This window comes from Emydura macquarii, unplaced genomic scaffold, assembly GCF_026122565.2.
Source record: "Emydura macquarii macquarii isolate MOO-44397 ecotype Brisbane River unplaced genomic scaffold, CSIRO-AGI_Emac_v2 contig_1253, whole genome shotgun sequence".
NCBI lineage: Eukaryota > Metazoa > Chordata > Testudines > Chelidae > Emydura > Emydura macquarii.
Genome location: NW_027131390.1, coordinates 42963264 through 42987032, shown reverse-complemented (window position 1 = coordinate 42987032; position 23769 = coordinate 42963264). Strand labels below are relative to the sequence as shown.

Below are 23769 nucleotides of genomic sequence, written 5' to 3'. Positions count from 1 at the left end.
CACCATTAGAACTTATTCTGCTGGCTAGTGCAAACTTTGTAGTTTTAACTGCCATGCTAAACCAGTGAAACACTGCCTTGCGTTCCTCCAAGGAGGGATTTATTGTGGGGCTATAAGAATGTCCACACACAAAGATCATGTCTCTGTAGTATATTGTTCTCAGCATGATGAAAAGGGAGTTTTGTATGCATGGAAATGTTACATACTTCGTTAGAGTAGCAACCTTATCCCAATCCTGGAAGCATCATAGAGCATGACCTTGGAACCTCATTCTGCTCCTTACAGCACTGCCAAGATTGAACGTCTGCAGGAGATGACATTATACAGTACTTCCTATCCATTATAGTTGGCTTTCCAATAGCAGTTGCCTCCATCAGATTTTTTTATGTGAAGCTATCATCTTGTTAGAGACAGCATCGGTTATTTGTATTTTGAAGTTAGACAGATAGTCCTCACAACTGTCAAAATATTAATTCCCTTAGTAAATTCAATAAATACTATTTCCAATAAGTAGCATGGTTCAGTCCATAGGATCGTTGACAATCTCAGGGAGGAGTAGACATATATTCAGATCATCTGGGCAGGCGTTAATCCACCAAATTCTGCATAATGGTCATTGAGTCTTAACCAGTACCATTTCCTTTCTTTTGTCAGAAGAAGATGGATGAGGATTTCTGTATGTATAATTTATCTGGTCTTAGAGTGATCTTGCTTCCCAATGTGGAGGCACACCGTTATGAAAATCCCATTGGAAAAGATAGGTGGATTTTAGCAAGAAAAATAGGAAAACAGATCTGTGCTTACCTGAAAACTTCCTTTCTTTGAGTGATAAAATCCACAAATCTTCCCCGGAGAGAAATGTATAACCCACAATAGAAATGGATATTGACACCAAGGATTAAAGTTTGCTTTTAAGTGAAATTCATCATTCTCTGCATCAGAAGACATTGTGCTTTTTCCTCAAATTACATTTTAACACAATCTGTAATTTAGAAAAGTAGATTTTAATTTTCCTGGCTGTGAAAATTATCTCAACTGGAGGGAATTTCGGGACGTGAGTCATTCCCCTGCTCTCAGTGACTGCGAGGTCTGGTTCTGCCCCTAAGATGCAAGCAGGTTGAGGTACCCATCATAACAGTGCTGTGGACCTTATTCTTTGATGAAAGACAACTTTCAGGTAAGGAGGGATAGATTTTCCTATTCACATAGCAGGCTGAAATCAAGCTGTATTATGCAAACCACAGATGGGAAATAATAATTTTCACCAGCTCCTAACTGCAAATTTCAACAGCATTTTATACCCCGTGATCCCAGGACTTATCCTTCTGCCAAATTTAAGAGTCTTATTGCAAACTGCCAAGTTCTCTTCAAAGAAATTAATGCACGAATTTTTATGATGGAAAGTTTTAAGCAACCTTAATATCAAGGGTGTTGCTGCTCTCCCTATACAGTGGGGATACAGTGGAGCTCTTGGGTCCTGATCCAGCAAAACACTTAAACGTGGTTAATTTTAAAACGCCTGGAGTCCCATTGATGTTGATGGGACAACTCTCACACTTTAAACTCATGTTTTAATTGCTTTGCTGGATTAAGGGTTTGATTTTGTTTTCTCTCTCTCTATATATATATAAACTCCTACAATAACTAATAACTAACCTCTCTCCAGTGCATGCATACGTATATAGCTCAGTTAGTGCTTATTGCTGTACAATCAGTTGCATTTATCAAGCACTTTTGACTGCTTCACTTGCTGCTCTCTGCCCAGTAATCCATCTATTTATTATTCCAAATCACTGTGTAGCAACAGCCACCATTTAAAAACAAAAACAAACAAACCAAAAGAAACTCTTGTCCCCTAAATCCTTTACGTCTTCTTATCCCAAATGTGAAATTTCTCCCCCCAAAATACTCTTGAGTTCCAGGATTTGGTCTTGCACTAGTGACTGACCGGTTTAAGGTTTGATAGTTTGCAGTCCTCCAAAGCTCTAAATCGAAACTACAATATTGAAAGATTTCCAGATTGGGAAACATGGCATTTGCTTCCAGAGGTCAGTCTAGTTTATATCTTCCATGTTGAAATACAAAAAAAGATACATTTTGAAAAGTAAAAAAATTAAATTCCTAGATTTAATAATCTAATAGCAGAAGTAAAATGCTTCTGTAATATGATTTTAATGAGACAACTTTTTAAATGCAAGCTGAACAGCAGGTTTACCCTACGCATATTCAAAAAAAGGACTTAAGAGTAATTCTAAAATCCTGACTCTAGCCCAGTCAGTAAAGCCAATCCTTCTGATTTCACTACAAAAGAAATGCGTGGAAACTGATTAGATACTGTATTCTTCTCGTTTGGTGTACAGCGGTATGCAAAACCTTCAAACAGCTGTATTAGCTGAACATCTTTACAAAACTTACCTAGAGTTTCAAGGCTTTGCAGCTGCCAGCATTTTTTCTGTTCAATAGCAGCTGTTATATTGGCAAACCCATTTTTATCATGGGAGATGCTAGCAGAGTGAGAATGAATCAGAAACAACTGTTTGTAATCCATGCTGTAGAGATCAATTACCATGAAAACAAGTCACTCAATTGTTTGCAGCAGGGGTGCACCTTGAACTTTTTACACTATAAATAGCACCAACACTGTACAACATCATGTCTTCCAAGAAGTGTAAGCTAGATATCTTGTACCATGAGAACATAAGAAGGAAAATATTAAAACAATTCCGTTAAGTTGAACCACTTCCCATAGTATTCTGACAGTAAATGACATGAAAAGATAATCATACATATTTGTTACTTATAAGAATACTCTGAGTATCGTTCCCTGACTTGAAGAGCTCTGTAACTCAAAAGCGTCTTTCACCAACAGAAGTTGGTCCAATAAAACTTAATACCTCACTCACTGTCTCTCTTATCAGAACAGTGTTTATCTTGCACACTGATATACCAGTAATAGCAATGTCCTGTATAAAAGCATGAGCACCACCTCCTTCCCCACACTGCTGTTCAGCTGTTTGAGCAAGCTTTAATCCAAAACTCGATGACTTTCCTTTCCTAAATTTTATTGAAGAGCCTAGATATCTCAATCGACATCTTTAAATGTTTGTGAGTGACTTTTTTGTCCCATTGCTAACACACTCAAAGTAACACTTGAGGATTTGTGCTAAGCCGTTACAGAAATTCCAATCAGTTACTATACTCCAGTGAATGTAGTTGCTATTAGTTTAGCAATGGTAGAAAAATTGTTTACTTGTTTTCCTAATAAGCAGTGAGAGTTTATCAGATGTAGTAGAATTCAGGCAGTACAGACTACTATATGTGTAATGTGGTTATCAATTTGTTTTTAATCACTTCATCCCATCTTTCCTCAAATAGTTACAAGTTGTAAGTCTTTCCATTTCTCAAATCTGATTCTTGTGAACCACACTACTCTGGTTCCAAAAAAAGTCACTTCATAGGAAATGTAATGAAATACACATATTGGAGACTGTCACAAGGACTGTAAGGAGGTATGTCTATCCCGGAAGACATCTGATAAATCCTGTCTAAATCACCTTCTTCCTCTGTTGCAAGATCTTTCTTTCTGATTGATTAAAGCTTTTTCACCTTAACCAGAATGATGCTTACAGTGGTCTTTCCCCTTCTCGCCTCTCGCCCCCAAAACAAAAAACCTTAGCCCAAGCAGATCTTCTCATCAGAAAAAAAAAGAGCCAAAGCCCTTATGACGTCTATTAGGAACTTTGCTTTGCCAATCTTTTGAGAGAGACAGTCAGTGTCATTTAATGGACACTAGTACAAAACCTTGGGATGACTACATAGTTGAAATAGCGTCAGCCTCAGTTTTCTAACATCAGATCAAAATGCTTTAAATTTGGAACATCCACAGAAAATATGAAGATGGCTCCCCATACCATGTCATTCATCCACCATTTTGTTAGTTGTTGCTGTGTACTGTGATGTGCAACAAATTGGATAGATATACCTTCACAGTTTAACAAGGTCCACCTACTTTTATCACTGAGGGGTAAAAAGCCATCTATGCTCTGACTCCAACATTCATATTTATGTAGTGGATAGACATGATTATGTGGTAAAAATGTTTTATTGACTTCACTTTTAAATGTCCCCCTCATTCACAAGTGATGAAACCACAAGAATTATCCAGATCATTCCGAACGAGTGCCAATAAAACCTTCCAGCCACACTGTTTACTCTGTATATGCCATACTTTTATGAAAAACAATTTTAGAAATGATTGAGTTTAAAAAAAAAAAAAAATCTTTGGCAATTTTGTATGCATCTTGGTATCTGTAGTCAAATGCCTTGGTTACCACTATGCAGGACAAAGAAGAGGCAAAAATTACAACTAAAGATGTAAAACCCCTCTAGAAAAGCTTTTCTGGTTCATTTATCGGGTCTGTGCAGGTTCTTTACATTTAAAAAAAAAAAAAAAAATTAATGGATTTCTGTTAGGGGTTTGTAAAACACTTTTTGTTTGAAGACCTAAATATGGGTACTGAACTTCTGGATAATCTTAAGATAGGTTTTCAGAGTGTATCAGTTTTTAAACTTGTCAGATATTACCTTTAATACCTTTTTCCATGCACGGTGAAACTTCTATGGTGAATGTCTTTTTACATACAATTCACAATATGTCCATCTAGAATGCAGAAACTTTGCTGGGGAAATGAGGTAGGGTGGCTCAAATTTGCTGTATATATGGAGAGAACTGTATTTTTGAGTGTTCCTGAACCATGTTAAAGGCTTTCTCTTATTCAGAAATGAAACCCAACCTCTGATGTCCTGGAAATAACTGCATCAACATCACCAGATTGTGGTTTATGAAAGAAAATTGTACCACTAAGATTTCTAAAGGCAAAGAAACATGAGAGATGAACAAATAGCTGTTTGAATTCTAGTCCTAAAATAGGTTTGAAGACTACTGGACTTTAAACATAAAAACGGCTGTACTGAGTCAGACCAATGGTCCACCTAGCCCAGTATTATGTCTTCCGACAGTGACCAATGCCAGATGTTTCAGAGACAATGAACAGAACAGGTAATCATCAAGTGATCCTTCCCCTATCGCTCATTCCGAGCTTCTGGCAAACAGAGGTTAGGGACACTTCAGAGTATGGTTTTGCTTCCCTGCCCATCCTGGTTAGTAGCCATTGATGGACCTATTCTCCATGAATTTATGTAGTTCTTTTTTGAACCCTGTTATAGTCTTGGCCTTCATAACATCCTCTGGCAAGGAGTTCCACAGGTTGACTGCATTTTGTTTTAAACCTACTGCCTATTAATTTCATTTGGTATCCTCTAGTTCTTGTGTTATGAGAAGAAGTAAATAACACTTCCTCTACATCAGTCATGATTTTATAGACCTATATCATATCTTCCCTTAGTCATCTCTTTTCCAAGATGAAAAGTCCCAGTCTTATTAATCTCTCCTCATATGGAAGTTGTTCTGTACCTCTAATCATTTTTGTTGCCCTTTTCTGTACCTTTTCCAATTCCAATATATCTTTTTTTGAGATGGGGCGACCAGATCTGCATGCAGTATTCATGGGATACCATGGATTTATAAAGAAAAAATATTATTGCCTATTATCTGTCCCTTCCCTAATGATTCCCACTGTTCTGTTAGCTTTTTTTACTGCTGCTGCACATTGAGTGGATGGTTTGAGAGAACTATTCACAATGACTCCAAGATCTTTCTTGAGTGGTAATAGCTAATTTAGACCCCATCATTTTATGTGTATAGTTGGGATTATGTTTTCCAATGTGCATTACTTTACATTTATCAACATTGAATATCTGTCATTTTGTTGCCCAGTCACTTTAGTTTGTGAGATCCATTTGTGACTCTAGCCAAATACTAACAGTTCTAACATGCAAGGAACCAGAATTAGTAGCTACAGTGCGTATCCAGAACAGATTATAATTGTACGTGAACCTATCTGCTAAAATAATTGCAACATTTTGCTTACACACATCTTTAACACGATACACTGAACACCAGGATCTGCATTTACATACAGCTGTGCCAGTCCAAAAATATTCCTTCTCACCCGGATTATAATAGGGCGGTACCAATGCTGTGGTTAAGGATGAGACTGGATTGCTACTTAACCCGTTCTTTTCAAAGTCCTGCAACGGTCGCATGCTTGCTGGGTTTGTCTTGAAAATGTTTGCTTCATGAGGGTCCAGAGTAGGATTAGCAGTCCAAATGTTGGGGCTGTTTGAACAAAGTCTTCCCAAGGTAGTCTTTTCTTCCCTTAAATAAAATAAATATGTAAAGTCCTGCACTTAGGACGGAAGAATCCCGTGTACGGACTGGGGACTGACTGTCTAGGCAGCAGTTATGCAGAAAAGGACGTGGGGGTTACAGTGGATAAGAAGCTGGATATGAGTCAGCAGTGTGCCTTTGTTGCCAAGAAGGCTAACAGCACATTGGGCTGCATTAGTAGGAGCATTGCCAGAAGATCGAGGGAAGTGATTATTCCTCTCTATTCGGCATTGGTGAGGCTGCATTTGGAGTATTGTGACTAGTTTTGGGTCCCCCCCACTATAGAAAAGATGTGGACAATTGGACTCTAGTCCAGCAGAGGGCAACAAAAATGATTAGGGGATTGGAGCACATGATTTAGGAGGAGAGGCGGAGGGAACTGGAGTTTTTTAGTCTGCAGAAGAGAAGAATGGGAGGATTTGATAGCAGCCTTCAACTGCCTGAAGGAGAATTCCAAGGAGGATGGAGCTAGGCTGTTTTCAGTGGTGGCAGATGGCAGAACAAGGAGCAATGGTCTCATGTTGCAGTGGGGGAGGTCTAGGTGGGATATTAGGAAAAGCTTTTTCACTAGGAGGGTGGTGAAACACTGGAATGGGTTACCCAGGGAGGTGGTGCAACCTCCATCCTTAGAGGTTTTTAAGGCCTGAATTGACAAAGCCCTGGCTGGGATGATTTAGTTGGGGTTGGTCCTGCCTTGGGCAAGGGGTTGGACTAGGTGACCTAAAAATCCCTTCCATCCCATATCTTCTATGATTCTTCTGATTCTATTATTTTATATCATGTGACATCAAAATCTTAGTTCTTATAGCAGAGTTTTGTATATGCCTGGGGATTAAACTGGCTCTGATCATGTCCAAAGTGATGTCACTGGTTTGGGATTAATATCTGCTAGCATCTGGCATTGGCCATTTGGGAAGCCGTATTAGTCAGGGTAAAGATGCGATCCACAGTTTGGTGCCAGCAGAGCTGATGAGCCACAGAGTCACTTGTACATGTGTAAACCAGAGTTTGCAGGCAGCCTGCCATCAAAGTAAGTGGGTAGGTCAAAGTGACATGCTGTGGCCATTGAACCCAAGAAAAACCCATTTACTGGGAGGTTGAATCCTTTTGTGTGCAGATCTGAGAATGTATATTTTGTACACCTTAGTTGCTCTCTTAACTGTGTTCTTCCGCAGGACCTCCTCTTGAAAATATGTCCTGATAGCAAAGCTTCTGGTTTTAAAAGTGCTCTAAAATCCACATGCATACTCAGATTTTTTACTTTAGGAGTACTGTCAAGGAGTTTAAAAAACAAAACAAAACAAAACAAAAAAAAAACCCTATTTAAGTAGAGGAAAGATGAAATACTATTAAGTAGTAGCATTAGGATAAGGCCTGATGCTCCTTCCTGACTTCAGGAACAATGGGACTGATTGTGATCAAAGAAAATCAAATAGCTGTGACTCTCTCCAGTGTCAGCATGTTCAGAGGGGTTGCAGAGCACCAGGAACCCTACCTGTAACAGAAGGCCCTATTCTAAGGGCTGGTGTGATGCTGATGTTGAGTAATGTGGTGCCACAATCACATTCTGTTTATCATGAGAAATGCATAAAGAAAAGAAATGTCTGTTTCCTACAATAATGCATCCAGTCTACACAAATCAAGAGCATTCACGGCTATCAGTTTCCTCCTGCAGTACTGTAGCTATTGGAAAAAGGGATCTGAAGGAAATGTCAGATGCTTAGAAAAATGCTAGTCATATGATCTTTTTTAAACCAGTCAATAAACATCAAATGATATCTCACCCACAAACCGTTATGAAAAGATCAAGCCGTGAACAAGCAATACTTTTTAAATGATGCTATAGCCCGAAGGACAGTTGTTGTAGACCTTTTTCACCCCTGTGAAAATGGAAATCCTGTTGTAACTTTTCCTGTGACTGTGCTACTGTCATGTCATATAATATTGCTATTCTATATGACAGCCAGGTAGAGTTATTGCTGCAAGTTGGATCCAGGGGTTCCTCAGATACAGATCTCTTCCCTTCTTTCCCTCCTAGTAAGGAGCTGATTTTAATATCAGTGTTTTAAAATCCATATCCATAGGGGGAGTGTCTGGAAAACTGGTATTCCAAAACATGGGCTGTGGCAGAATTTGGAGATGGCAGCTGAGACTAACCCATTCAGATGAATGGGTCAACTCACACATCTCTGAGTGATTGTGTATTTTGGTTGTATTCATCTCCAAGGCATGTTCTCATTCATCTGACAACATCCCATTGAGCCATCCCAATAAGCCGCTTCACAAGGCCTTGTAGAAAGGAACGTGGACGGGATGTCAGGGTCCTGTCTCCTTTTTGTTTAACTAGCTACCATTTAACATGGAATAGGTGTATTACTGTAGTATGTAAACCTTTTAAAGCTGTGCCTTCCTTTAAAGGAGAACTTTAATATAGCATCTTACTTTGAGGCAGCTGTGCCTGTATTAAAATATCTTCTTAATATCTAATTCTCCCACAGGATTGTTAGGGACATTTGCAAATAGTAAATTAGATTAGTTTTTAAAGGGATGTTGTCAGGCTACAGTCCACATGCAGTACTTTTAAATTCCTTCCACTAATACCATCTAAGGCTATGGTTACACTGACGGCGGTAAAGTTGCCGCCATCAGATCGTTTTCTCTGGATTGACTGAGCGGTCAGTGAAGACCCACTCAGTCAATCCAGAAATCAACTTACTAAGTCCACCTTCACAAGTGGCGCAGCACTGCGTCAACGGGAATACGGTTCCTGTTGGCGCAGTGCAGTGAAGACGGCGCGCAGAAGAGGAGCAGAGCGGTCGAAGGGAGTTACGCAAACAACTTGCGTAACTCCGGTTGACTGCTGCCGAATTTCCCAGGTAAGTGTAGACAGGGTCTAAGAGACTTAAAATGAAAATAAGAGCGTGCTTTATTTTCTGCAGTCACTCAGCTTGGTCGATGACATTTCTTTTTATTTTACTTTGTGTTTCTTATATACAAACCTAATGCCACAGTGCTTAGGTTGCAAGTGCTCAGAAGACTGTTTAAATCCAGTCTGTTCTCATGAACATAGAAATGTTTGAATTTCTTTCAATTACTGGTAATTAGATTTTGTAAACATCTAGCAATGTCAAGTGACGTTTGTGCCCAAGGTGCCTGACAGTGTCCCTTTCAAGCATTTTTCTTGTTTTTTGTTTCTAAATTGGGAAGTCATAATTCTACTTGTGACATTACAATCCAGGTTTCCTATTGTGGCAAAGTAATTTCTTCGATAGTAGTTGATTTTGATACTGGAATATCATGATATCAGTTGAGGAAAAATCAGCAGACATGGGTGGAGGTACTCCATAATGATCTTCTTTTAATGTGAAAAAGTTCTGGATAAACAAAGGAAGCTGAAATACAGAAAACAAATAGCAGAATTGATTTGAAATAAACTTTCAAACTTGTTTCACAAGGTGCCAGTTAAACATTCTTCACAGTGTGTTGAAAAATATTTTTGTTTTTAATTTTAGTACTGCTCATAGTTTTGTCATCTATTATCAGTGAGATAGAAAGATGACTACCATAGTTCACTGCAGGTAGTCATTAAAGCTGTTTTTCTGCATCAAGCCAAAAACAGCATAACTTGGTTTTTAGACTTGTGTATTAGTGGTGCTGTTTTGTTAAAGCCACAATTTGGGAGCTAAAGAACTTTATAGTATTGACAAAATTTTTATACTTATTCACTCTTGGAAATAATCTTGTCCATGGTCTTCAAATGCTAGCACTCTTATTTCCCGCCCCCTTTTAATTTAAGTACATGTTCAAACTTCCAGCTGTTTGAAACATGCAGACAGTTGCCTGTGGTGTCCTATCTGAAAATCCCTCCTGTCGTCACATGGCCTATATGTAAGAAGTGATCTGTTGTTTGTAGAGCACAGCTGAAGTTTCATCTTGCCAGATTTTTGGGCAGCAGCATAACTGATAGGAAAGTGTGCCCTCCCCACATGTCTCTTCTTCCCGCTCCCCATGCTAGATGGGACACTTCTTGACTTGTGCAAGCAAACCAGTAAATCAAAGCTACCTGTGTGTGTGTGTGTGTGTGTGTGTAGCTGCTAAAGATTTAAACTTAAAAACAAAATGTGGAGCTTTTTAAATCTAGGACAGCCCACAGAACTCTTTTGTTTCTGGTTATTGAAAAACCTCTTGTTTCCATCCCTTTCACCAGCAGAAGTTGATGCAATGAGATACTGCCTCACCCACCTTGTGTGTTTAAATGTTCTGGGGCAACATGGCTATAACAGCACTGCAAGCAACTTTTGTTTTTGGGACTGTTTTGTAAAGGGTCTTGATCTAGTATTCCATTTCCTTTGTAAACCTTAGCTGTTCTATGGTCTTGCTTTCGTTTGTAGCTGCTCTTCTGATATATGACCAGTTGAAAAAAGGTCTTAATGGACTTTCTGGATACTTTTATAGCTTGAAAAGGTGAATCTATTTTTTGTAAAGCCTGGTATTGTTTAGGTTGTATATTTGAACATTTGCTATTTCTCAGCATGAACATGTCAGTCTGATATTGTCTTCATCAGTTAATTTAATACAGTTGTGTCCTATATCTGAATGATGGTGACTAACCCAGAAACACAGGCGATGTGACTGCTCTAATTAAGTAATTTAAAACTTGTTTTAATAGGTAGGCTAGTGGGGCATTTCAAAAACCAGAGGTGGGAAGTGGTTCTCAACCAGGGATACGTGTACCCCATAGTGTACACAGAGGTCTTCCGTGGGTACTCAACTCATCTAGATATTTGCCTATTTTTACAACAGACTACATTAAAAAAAACCACTAGCAAAGTTAGTACAAACTAAAATTTCATATGGACCAATTATTTGTTTATCTTGCTTTATATAACATGCAGTGAAATGTAAGTTCAATATTTAAACCTAATCTACACTGAGAGATTTGTGACCAAAGTCCACTTTAGTTGACAAAACACTGCTGGTGTACGCACTCACCCCCCCCCCTTGCCCGCCCCCCCCCCCCCCCCCAAACAAACAAACAAACAAAAACCACAACTGCCCTGGCTTTTTTCGACAAAATAAAACCACCTCAATGAGAGGCGTAGAGCTTTTTTTGCTCAGCTTAAATAAAAAATGTCAGTGGAGACACGGTGGTTTGGTTATGTCACAGTAAAAGGGCTCCAGCAGTGTCCCACAATGCCCCTCCTGACCACTCTGGCCATCACTTTGAACTCCACTGCTTTTCAACCACCTGCCACTCCCCGTTTAAAGTCCCAGGACTTTTTGAAATTCCATTTCCTGCTTGGTCAGCGTAGGCCACTCACATCGCATATTTCAAGCTAACTATGGCAGCTCCGCACATCAAACACTGTCCCACTTGGAGCCCCCCGGAGCTGCTGGATTTAATTGGCATTTGGGGAGAGTTGGCTGTCCAGTCCCAGTTCCCCTCTAGTGGTAGGAGCTATGATATCTACGGCCAGATTTTTTGAGCCATGGGGAGAAGGGCTATGAATGGGACAGGCTGCAGTACTGAGTGAAAATCGAGCTGCGGCAGAGCTACCAGAAGTCCAGGGAGGCAAACAGTTGCGCTGGTGCAGAGGCAAATTGCTGCTGCTGCTGCTTCTATAAGGAGCTGGAATCCATCCTCGCTAGCGACCCCACCTCCACCCCAAGACACCTGTGGATAACTCCACAACTCCAGGGCCAGTGGTCACTGGAATCAACCCTGATGAAGAAGTAGTTGATGAGGAGCTGGAGTTGGAGGATGAACCAGAGCCAGGGACTGATTCGTTTCGGGAAGTCGGGAGCCAGGAGCTCTTCTCGACTCCGGAAGTTTGCAGCCAGTCCAAGCCCTACAACTGTGGCGTGCCAGATGAAGGAGAAGTGCTCAGGTATGTGGTTATTTTAATTGGATGCAGCTTGTGTATGTGAGGTAAAACTGTCCTTTGGTTTTTTGTGTTAGAGGTGGTTTGAAGGGATAGAAATGCACAACAGTAGATGCGTTTGCATCTGCTTCCCATCCCCCTCTTCAGCTAGGCAGTGCAGCGGAGAAGCACGATGTATTAGTGCACGCCAAGATTTTGTGGGAATCCTCCAGAGAGATCTCAAGAAAACTTTCCTGGAGGTACTCCCAAATTTGCTGCTGAAGGTTCCTTGGCAGAGCAGCTTTGTTCCTTCCACTGTTGAAGGAAACTTTGCTGTGTCAATCGGCAGTCACGTGTGCAGGGACCAAAGTGTCACACAGGTGAGCAGCATAGGGACCTGATTTGAATTTTCATGGAGGAGATGCACCCTAGCATCCTTGCTTACTCTGAGTGAGATATTGGCTTTTATGGCTCCTGCCTGTAGAAAACAGTGGTACAACTTACAGTTTTCTTCCTCTTGGCCTGTATCGAGACCCCCAAATAACCTTCCACCGTAACCTCTTCCCTGGGTTCATGGACTCCTCCAACCCCCTGGGAAAAACTCACCATGCCCTGCTTCACGGTGGAACCGTGTGCTTGCCAGGGGACAGTGAGACAGGTATATTTAACAGTTATGCATCAATGCTGTTGTTGTACTCGCAATAATGCTTTTCTTCATTGTTTGTTATGCTTCTATAGGTATGGCCTTAGTGATCAAACATCCAACACCTGCCAAACAGCTGTGGCTGGTAAGAGAAGAGATTTCCAAGAACTCCTCCACAACTCTGAGGCAGACAAGAAATATAAAAGGGCATGGAGACACATGGATTGCCAGTACAAAAAGGAAAACCAAGAGTGAGCGATGGCAGGTCATAAGCACGTGATAAAAGCCATGGAGGAGCAAATGGAGCTGCTAAAGTTGCTGGTCACACTGCAGACTGAAATCATGCATGCTTCTCCCCTCTTGCAGCCAATACAGAACTGCTATCTGTGCCCTCCAGAGGCTCCACACACACATGCCTTCCAAAGTCCCGGCCTGTCTCGGTACCCCCTTCTCTCCCTTCAGACATCTGCCAGAATGAAAGCTGGACTTACACCCAATTGTGATATCTCACACTGCCCCTCACTGCTTTCTCCCCTCCAGCCCCGTTTTTGTGTTAGCTGACAATTACTGTTTTTTAATAAAGACATAATGTTTGAAGGAATAAGCAGTTTTTGTCTCTTGCATACTGTAGTCACACCACTCATTGATACACAATGCATGCTGGATAGCAGTCAGCATGACACATTGCTGTTTCCAACGACACCTTCTTGGGGCTCATTTTCAAAAGAGGCCTCCCTGATTTGAATGGTCCACCGATGTGCTCTCTAACAACTCTGGCATCAGGTTGCCTATAGTTACCTGCAAGGCAGTCTGCCTCTGAGCTCCAGCTAGGGGCAAACTTTTCACCCTTTAGCTAGACGTAATTTATGGAGCGCACACAGACGGCAATAACCATGGGAATATTGTCCTCACTGATCTCTAGCCTACAATAAAGGCATCTCCAGCGAGCCTTTAATTTGCCAAATGGACATTTAATGGTCATTTGGCACCTGCTCAGCCTGTTGTTGGAAACGCTTCTTGCTGCTATCCAGGTTGCCCGTATAATGCTTCATGAACCATAGCAGTAAGGAATAGGCTGACCAACCCAAATGTCGGTGAAATGCCCACAGTGATCTTCAAGCGCCTGCAGTACCATAGAGAAGTACCCTTTCTGTTTATGTACTGCGTTGCAAGATTGTCTGGGGCCAAAATTGGGATGTGTGCCATGTATCATCCCACCATGCTTAGGGAATCCTATTGTTGCGAAGCCATCTACTATTTAATGAACATTGCCCAGAGTCTCAGTTCTTCGTAGCAGGATGTGATTAGTGGCCCGGCACACTTGCGATAACACAATGCCATCGGTGGATTTCCCCACTCCAAACTGATTAGCGACCGACCAGTAGCAGTCTGGAGTTGCCAGCTTCCACACACTGATTGCCATGCCTCTCTCCACTGAGAGGACCACTCTGATTCTGGTGTCCTTGTGCCGCAGGGCAAGGGCGAGCTCTGCACAGAATTTCATGAAGGTGGCTTTGCACATTTGAAAGTTCTGCAGCCACAGTTCATCATTCCAGACTCGCATAACAATGCAATCACACCACTTCATGCTTGTCTCATGTGCCCAAAAGCAACGGTTCACTGTGTGCAGATGCTCCATGAATGCCAACAGTGATGCGTGCTGTTCTTTTGCCTGACACACAACAGGTCAGATTCCAATTCCGATTGAGCGGTCATGATACACTGCGCAACAAGCTGTGATTTGTAAAGAACAGTGGAGAGCAGTTTAGGATCTATCCTTTCAGATTGAGATGCCGGGCACACAGGAAAGGGGGCTGTTGAAAAATGCCACAAAATGCAGTCAGAAACCCACAGAATAATGGGACGGAAATCAATGCATCATGGGATGTAGACCCCACACAAACCCCTTCCCACAACTCCTAGTGGAGTGTACGGGCGCAAGCGCTGTAATTACACTGCTTTTTTATCACTGCTCTAACTTGCATCAAAAAAAACTTTCAGGTGTAGACAAGGCCTTGTATTCCAATTGATATTTTTGTAATTATCTGGTAAAAATCAGAGTAATTTTTCAGTAATAGAGCGCTGTGACACTTTGTGTGTTTGTCTGATTCTGTAAACAAGTAGTTTTTAAATGAGGTCAAACTTGGGATAGACAAGACAAATCAGACTCCTGAAAGGGTTAGAATAGTCTGGAAAGTTGAGAACCACTGGTCTAGGGATTGGTGTACACTGGGAAATGACATCTGCATAGCGATATGTCTCAGTGCTGGTCTACACTACAGAGTTTTGTCAACAAAAATCAGCTTTTGGCAGCAAACCAGTGGTGAACATGCTACAATGCTTCCTCTGCTTTGGCTACAAAATAAAACCACTGTGACGAGAGGTGTAGAGCTTTCTGCGGCAAAGTTAGAGAAACAATGCATCAGTGTAGACTGTGTGCCATAACTGGGCTCCAGGAGCTATCCCACAATGCTCACCCTGACCTCTGCTCACTGTTTTGAACTCTGCTGCACTGCCCTGCTTTCCAGCTACGCAGGCATGTGCCCCTTTCAAAGTCCCAGGAAGCTTTGAAATTATTCAGCAACCGTGGAGAGCTCACACTGCTGCTGCCCAACTGAGCATGCCAGCTCCTGGCAGCAAATGCAATCCTGCCTGGACTACCCGGGGACGGATGGATCATTCTCCTGGGTCTGTGAGGCTGTGGGTGAACTCGGAGGGAATCAATCCTGCTCTCCTATTGTAGGCTTGCAGGCAACGTGGGCTGCTGCTTGGGGAAGGGGGGAAGAGACTCCTGATATGCTGTGCAGAGCCAGGGAGGCAGGCAGGGGTTAATGTCGGGGGTGTTCCCTTCCCCCTGCCAGTGTTCAAGTCTCTGCTGAGCTAGGGTGAGCAGGACAGGGCACCAGCTTTTGCCTTAAGATTGGTTGCTTCTAGCTGCTGTCTTGAGCGTGCGGACATATTCACTATCCCCCAACGCGCGCACTCTCGCTTGCACGCATGTGCACACACTTCCCCCTCTCCCATTTCAGTGGGCATCTTGTGTTTGTATTCAGTTTGGCTGACAAGGTAGTTGAAAAGCAGCTGTCAATCTGGTAGGATGCCCATAGAACAGTGCGATTCAGAAACCTTCATCACGTGATGCTGTGCCTGCCCCATGAGGAATTGCAATCCCTTCCCAAAGCACCCTGCATGCAGTTGCATAGCTGTGTTGATGTAAGAGCTGGTAGTGTGAATGCACTCCACTGATACAAGGAGCATGGGCCTTATCTACTAGCAAAACAGGGTGTGTTTTCACATCCCTGAATAATGTAAGTTTTGATGGCATAAGGGCTTGTATAGCCACCTTATGTTGACGGGAGAGAGCTCTCCTGCCGAAGACATAAAACCACCGAAATGAGCGACGGTAGCTATGTCAGCTGGAGAGCGTCTTCCGCCGCCGACACAGAGCTGTCCACACAAGCGCTTATGCTGGCAAAATTTATGTTGCTCAGGGAGTGTTTTTTCACAACTGTGACAAAAGTTTTGCTGGCATAAGTGCTAGTGTAGACAAGGCCATAGTGAGGATATGCAACAGCGGTTTAATTACAGTGGTGGCTGTATGCCGGCATATATTGTGTCAACAAAACTCTGTAGTGTAGATAAAGCTTCAGGGGTGTGAAAAATGCATGTCCTACCTGTGGTATAGACAGTGCTAGGTTGACAGAAGAATTCTCTGCCTCTTGAGGAGGTGGATTACTTATGCCGATGGGAAAATCCCTCCTGTAGGTGTAAATAGTGTCTACACTGAAGTGCTACAGCGGTGCAGCTGCAGCTATGTCGCTGCAGCGGTTTAAGTGTAGACATACCCTAATTGAGTAATGTAGTCTCATCCTACTGACCTAAGTGTCTAGGTCTGAAACTTCTCTGCTGATTCAGATGTCCCATCCTTATACTGGCATAGGTATCTTGAAATGTTAGCATCTTAATGCAGTTTTGATGATATACAAGGAAGGTTTGAACTGCTCATTTTGAAATGTAATGGCTTAGAAACAAATCTGTTGATACCAAATTGACTGAGCTGTTAATCATGAAAACTCACTCCATTGGTTGAAAAAGTAACATGGAAGTGTCATAGATGATCCTGTAAAATGAGTCTTCTCACCGTATTTTGGAAAGTTTGTGATTGCTAATCAGCTAGAGAGATTTAAAACATCGAATCTGTGTGTTGTCTTGATGGGCTTTTCATTTTAGGGTCCTAATTTGAAATTATATTTTAGTAGCTAAGCAACATTGAGATGTATATGCTGCCTCTCTATAGTACAAGTTTTCATTATACTTGTCAGCAATTAGTAATGTTAAAAGAGACCGTATGAAAGTTGACCATAGCTCGATAAATATCTGAGACTTTTCATAATGACTGTATCCTTTGAGTGATTCCACTCCAGTATAGGGTATACATTTACACAATTATGTCATTATCAGGAGGTCACATTTTATGATCTGTCATGGCCTTATTTTTTCACCATATTCTAGAGATAATTTTTGCTTTTGAAACTGCAGACCAGCAGTGCCTGAGAATTTTAAATGAATTCTGGTGCCTATGTTCACAAGTAATTTTGGAGAAAACTTTTCGTAAACAGTTGGCAAGGCCATTCTGGGTAAAATGGAGCCCCATTAATTGTTTTATTTGTGGCTGGGCAATGGGATTTTTCTAGTCTAACTTGGTAGAAAGTGAAATGGGTTACTTTTACCAAGGTATTGGGGCCCAAGGATCTTCTAATACCTGGTTTGGATTAGAACTATAGATTTTTGAGACTGACATAAATAGCTTCTGCCACTTGCCAGCACACTCCCTCAGTCAGTCCATTTTTGGAATCTACCTCTGCCTATAAAATGTAAACTGTGCTGCTGAGAGAAATCGGATGTTGAAGATGGCTTTGCAGTGCCTTTCTTCCCCTAGTGGAGTTGGATTAGTGCAATATTGCATCTAGACATTGAACCTCTTCCAGGAAATAAAGGGCAAAATCCTACATTTTTCCCTTTGAGAGAGTGCACGTTTATTTAGCAGTAAGACAGGTGGCAAGCTCTGCAGTATAACAGTTGTCAGCACAATACATAATATACTGCTTCTGTTTTGCTGAGGATTTTAAAGGAAATGAGAATGACCTTTACTTCAGAAAAATAGGCTTGCAGGACTGTTTCCTTCTATTTATCCATCTTGGATTGTTTTTGAGTATGTACATAATAGTTCTCTTTTTCATTTTAAAAGATGTGAATACATTAACTATAATATTTTCACATAGACTTTAGTGTGATTAGCTTCTTCCTCATCCTGACAAAGTACAGTTCTACTCTGACAAGTGATTGGGGGAAAAAATGATATTGTGGAGTTTCAGGGATTCTTTATCAAATGTGCTTAACATGCAAGCATTGAAACAAATCGCTAGTGCTGCAGATTCAGCCTGCGATGTGAGTCAGGATGAGAATTTTCCCTCGTGCGCATTATCAGTAATAAAAGTTCTGCAGGCCAAATTAGGTCCTCAGTGACATCTCTGTGATCTCATCAGTGCCAGTGGGTTTGCACAGGTGTAACTGATTGAAGCTTTGTAAACAATTCTGTTTGATTCACAAGAAGGCAGAGTCATGCTTATGCCCTGGTGGCTGTGTAGTAAAAACACACTTTCATTACTAAAATGAGCAGATATGACTGCATACTTGAAAGGAGCAGATCTTTTAAGTAAAAAGGTGGCACTTTTACATTGTGACTTTGCAGAGTCAGACTGCACCTTGAGCTTTCCAGGAAAAAATGCACACAAGTGAAATGGGATGTTGAATTAGGTGTAGGATTGTGCTCTGCTCAGCCCCGTTTTCTCACCTCTCGTACGCTTCTGAAATTCCTCTATTGGTTAATTCTTCAGTGGGAAGTCCACCTTACAATCCACCCCAATTAAGAGCCTCAGATTAAAAATGGAAAGGATGATCATGTCTGGTTCTGTTCAGTAATTGTTGGATAAGTGGCAAAAGTAAAGTAAAAAGTGTGTAAGGAAAAGCTTTGGATCTTTTGGGACTAAAAAAAGGTTTTAACCGATTTGTGCATTAACAAGGAGCTTTGTAGAGAGACTCCTAGTAGAGTATATGAACTCAAGTGAAGTTCATTGGATTGCATCAGGAATCTTCCAGGGAGAGTAGAGGGAAGGCTGGACTAGCATGGCCAATCAAATACTGCAGATGTAAAGGGGGTGGAGGGCTGCCTGTGCTCTGAACTTCAAGTCAAAGTTAAGTGTGCTATGAATTTGCATTCTTTTTTCCTCTTGAGAGAGAGCAGCCAGTGAGATAGAGGACCAACAGAGAGAAGCAGAAGACAGACCTCTGTGGGGAAAGAGGTATTTCTGATGGCCCTTGGGAGAAGCCAAATGCAATGGGAAAAGCTGTTATATTTAGTTAGGTCTGTTAGTAATCAATATCTTCTCTCTTCGAGAGTTGCTCATATGCATTCCATGTAGGTGAGTGCGCGCCCCGTGCACGAGCCTGCGGAAAACTTTTCTGCCCTAGCAACCCAGCGGTCGGTCTCGGCGCCCCCTGGAGTGGCGCGCGTATAGCGCGGTATATAGGGCGCCACCGACCGCGCGGGTCCCCAGTTCCTTCTTTCCGCCCGTGACGGTCAGTGGAACGTCTGCCCCTTGCCTCTTCAGCAAGTAGCAACCTATCTTACTATTGTATATAAGTTTTTTATTTTTTTTATAGTCTGTAGTTAGAGTAGTATAGTGTATATAGTTAGCCCCTAAGGGGCTCCCTTAGGAGCCATGCCTGGCTCCACCGGGTTTAAACCTTGTGCGGCTTGCGGTAAGGTGTTCTCCGTCAGCGACCCCCATGACCGCTGCCTTTGGTGCCTCGGAGAACAACACCGCAAGGACAAGTGCCGCATATGTAAGGCTTTCAAGCCGCGCACCCAAAAGGACAGAGATGCTCGCCTCCGGGCGATCTTGATGGAGACGGCATTTCGTCCCGACTCCGAGCCGTCCAGATCACCCACGGCACCGAGCGTCTCGTCGATCCGGAGTGCACCGGTACCGACAGCAACACCATCGGTACCGTCTAAACCGGTACCGAAGAAAAAGAAACGGCCAGCGGCCGCACCTATGGACTCCTCCCTGCGACCGGCACAGCAGGGGGTGATACAGGAGATGCCCCAGCCATGTGCCGTTGAATCTGTCCCGGCACCGGCATCTCCTCGTAGAGAGCCTCCCCCGACCCCGAGGGGTGGGGGAGCGCCTCTACAAGGGCCGTCGACGCCGGAGGCGTTCACAGCGGCACGAGCCCTCATGGCCCTGCCCACGCCTCCATCCCCCCCTCGGACGAGGGCATCGGGGATAGCGTCTCGGGGTAAGCCCGCGCTGGGCTACCCCGGTGGGAGGTCGAGACAGGACTCGGTGTCTCCCCCCAGACGGTCGGGGAGAGGGAGAGCAACATCCTCCCCCCCCAGCTCCGACCGCGAGTCGTCGAGCTCCTCCAAAGAACGGCACCGTAGCTGTTCCGGAGGTTCCCGGGTAAGCTCCGCATCAGATCTGAGACCTTCGGAGCCCCGGCGCCGCTCAGCAAGGCGGGGAAAGACCCGGACGTCGGAGCCACGGCACCGCTCCCGTTCGTCTTCGGGCTCTCGGCACCGCTCTCCACCGGCTACGGTGCCGAGACATGCTACAGATCGTTCCCGATCATCGGAACGCAGTCCGGTGCGGATCCCGGCGCCCTCACCATGGCACCGGTCTCGATCCCCGGCATCACGTCCTGAGAGGCAACGGGACACTCCACGCCGGGCTCGCTCCCGCACCCGGACTCCGAGCCCATTCCCGGACACTCCTACTTCAAGGGCACCGAGGGCTCAAGAGCGGTACTGGCGCTCTGCCAGCCCGGTACACGCGAAGGCGTCCGGGCATACATCTCGCCCTCACCGCACCTCTCGATCCCCGGTACCGAGAGATACTATACGGCACCGAACTAGATCGAGGTCGCCAGCTCCCTCTCCATCGCGGCGTGCGGCGCCGAGACAGGACGCGGAACATCAAAGGCGTTCGGGGAGCTCGGTACCGAGGGAAAGCCGGTACCATCAAACTGTGCGGGCCCGCTCTCGCAGCCCGGCGCACGGCCATCGGCACCGGGAGCGATCTACATCTCGCTCCCGTACTCCCACACGAGCCTCGGTACCGGATGCCTCGGCACCGCACACCTCTACGGTGCCGCACCTGCCCACGGGGAAACGGCGCTCCAGGAGCCCTAGGGTTCACGCTACCAAGCGCCATCATAAGTCGCGGAGGTGGTACTCCTCGTCGAGCTCGTCTCCCCGACGATCCAAGCGTCGTCACCGCTCTCCTGCATCCCACAGCCCTTCTCCGGTTAAAGGGCACCGCAAGAGGAGTCGGAGATCTCCGAGCCCGGCTCATCCATCTGGGCCTGCCTACCCGGCACCGGGACCGGTACCGGCGTGGGGGCAAGGCCCCTGGCAGTGGCCTTATTGGGGTCCCTGGCCGCCTCAGACAATTCAGGGCACAGGGTCACTCCCCTCCTCCTCCAAACCTCAACCCCCCCCCATCACAGGGGGCACAACAGGAGGAGCCGCCCCAAGAAGGGGATCATTCGTCGGACTACGAGTCTGATCCTCTGGAAGGGCCCTCTACAGGCCCATTGTTACAGTCTTCCTCCTCATCTCCCCCTGATACAACATCTAAGGATCGGAGGACCCCTTTGCCTGATTTTAAGGCACATCAAGAGCTCCTTAAGCGACTGGCGGAGAACCTCAAAATAGACCTCAGGGAGCTCTCGGAGGAGGAGGACCCGATATTCGGTACCCCAGCCTCTGCGGGCCCGTCTAGGGTGGCACTCCCGGTGCACGACCGGGTACTCAAATTAGTCAAGCCCATATGGGAGACCCCTGCTTCGGTAGCTCCAACCTCTAAGACCGCGGAGCGAAAGTACTATGTACCGCAGCAGGGATTCGAGTACCTCTACAACCACCCGGCCCCGGGCACCTTAGTGGTGGACGCTGTCAATCAGAGGGAGCGCCAAGGTGCCCAGGCTAATACTCCCAAAAATAAAGACTATAAAAAACTAGACCTTTTTGGGAGAAAGGTGTACTCGACCCCGCGGCCCTTCAGCTCCGTATAGCGAACCACCAAGCACTCTTGGGGCGCTATAATTTGAATCTCTGGGCTTCACTCCAGAGATTTACGTCGGCCCTTCCTCCAGATCTAGCGCAGGACTTCACCACCGTCCTCCAGGAAGGGTCAACGGTAGGGGGCGCTACAATCCAGTCTGCCAGTGACGCGACCGACGCGGCGGGTAGGGCCATGGCGTCCGGCATAGTTATGCGCCGGTCGTCCTGGCTACAGTCATCTGGACTCTCCACCGAGGTGCAACAGGCCATTCAAGATCTGCCCTTTGAGGGCACAGGCCTGTTCTCCGCCAAAACAGATGACAAACTGCACGCCCTAAAAGACTCTCGTGCCACCCTGAGATCCTTAGGGCTTTATGTGCCGCAGACAACGAGGCGCCAGGGCAGACAGCAGCCCCAGAGGCAGCAACAGCAACAACAGCCCGCTCCTAGGCTGCCCCCCCGCCAGACCCAACCTAGACGAACTGGGGACCGTTTCCGGCAGAACAACCGCCGGAACCGCTCCGGGCCGCCCAAGAGCTCCCAATCCGGGCCGCGCAAGAATGGCAAGCGCCCTTTTTGATGGGACGCTCGGGAGCGGCACCTCTGCCATTCTAACGACCCCAGGGGTCGACCAGGATCTCACCCTACCCTTCAAAGACAGACTTCGCCCCTTCCTCCGAGAGTGGCGAGGCATAACCTTGGACCGCTGGGTGTTAAGTGTGGTGTGGAGGGGTTACGCCTTACAGCTCTCTGCCTTCCCACCGGACTCTCCCCCTACCCCGTCCCTCTTCAGGGACCCCTCTCACGAGCAACTCCTCCTTCAGGAGGTCCGCTCCCTGCTCCGCCTAGGGGCAGTAGAGGAAGTCCCACCTATGGAAAGGGGCAGGGGGTTTTATTCCCGGTATTTTCTTATTCCCAAGGCAAAGGGGGGCCTCCGGCCCATTCTGGACCTTCGCCGCCTCAACAGGTTCATCAGGCGGCTCAAGTTCCACATGGTCTCCCTAGCCTCCATCATTCCCACATTGGATCCTGGAGATTGGTATGCCGCTCTCGACTTGAAAGACGCATATTTCCATGTGTCTATCCTCCCTGGCCACAGACGTTTCCTACGGTTCATGGTAGCTGGTGGCCACTACCAGTTTACAGCCCTCCCCTTTGGCCTTTCTTCAGCGCCCAGGGTCTTCACCAAGTGTATAGCGGTGGTGGCGGCCTACCTGAGGCGCAAAGGGGTCCAGATCTTCCCCTACCTGGACGATTGGTTACTTCGGGGAAGATCCAGACTCCATGTAACAAACAGTTTAGCCCTAACGTGCGCGACATGCAACAGACTGGGACTGCTCATAAACGAGCAGAAATCCACGCTGACCCCAGTACAGCGCATAGAATTTATTGGGGCTACTCTAGACGCAGTACAGGCCAGGGCCTTCCTTCCACTACCTCGCTTCCAAGCCATGACTGCCATCATACTCGAGTTACAGACATTTCCCACAACAACAGCCAGGCGCTGCCTGCAGCTGTTGGGGCACATGGCGGCATGCACATACGTGGTCAGGCTGGCTCGCCTCAGACTCAGGCCTCTGCAGGGCTGGTTAGCGTCAGTATATGCCCCAGCCAGACATTCTCTAGGCAGGGTAGTAACCGTCCCACCCCAGGTCCTAGCGTCACTGAACTGGTGGACAGACCAGAGACAAGTAATGGAAGGAGTCCCATTCGCGGACCTGGTTCCCTCTGTAACATTGATCACAGATGCCTCCGATATCGGGTGGGGGGCTCACATTACCCACAACCTGAGTACTCAAGGTCAGTGGTCAATGCAAGACAGACTGCTCCATATCAACATTCGGGAACT

At 45.0% G+C, this 23769-nt stretch overlaps 1 protein-coding gene across 3 annotated transcripts in view; it reads left to right on the top strand.

The window, feature by feature from the left end:
• Positions 1-23769, top strand: part of HDAC4 (histone deacetylase 4) — a 403085-nt gene that overhangs the window by 88077 nt on the left and 291239 nt on the right. The gene's annotated exons all lie outside the window — the stretch shown is intronic.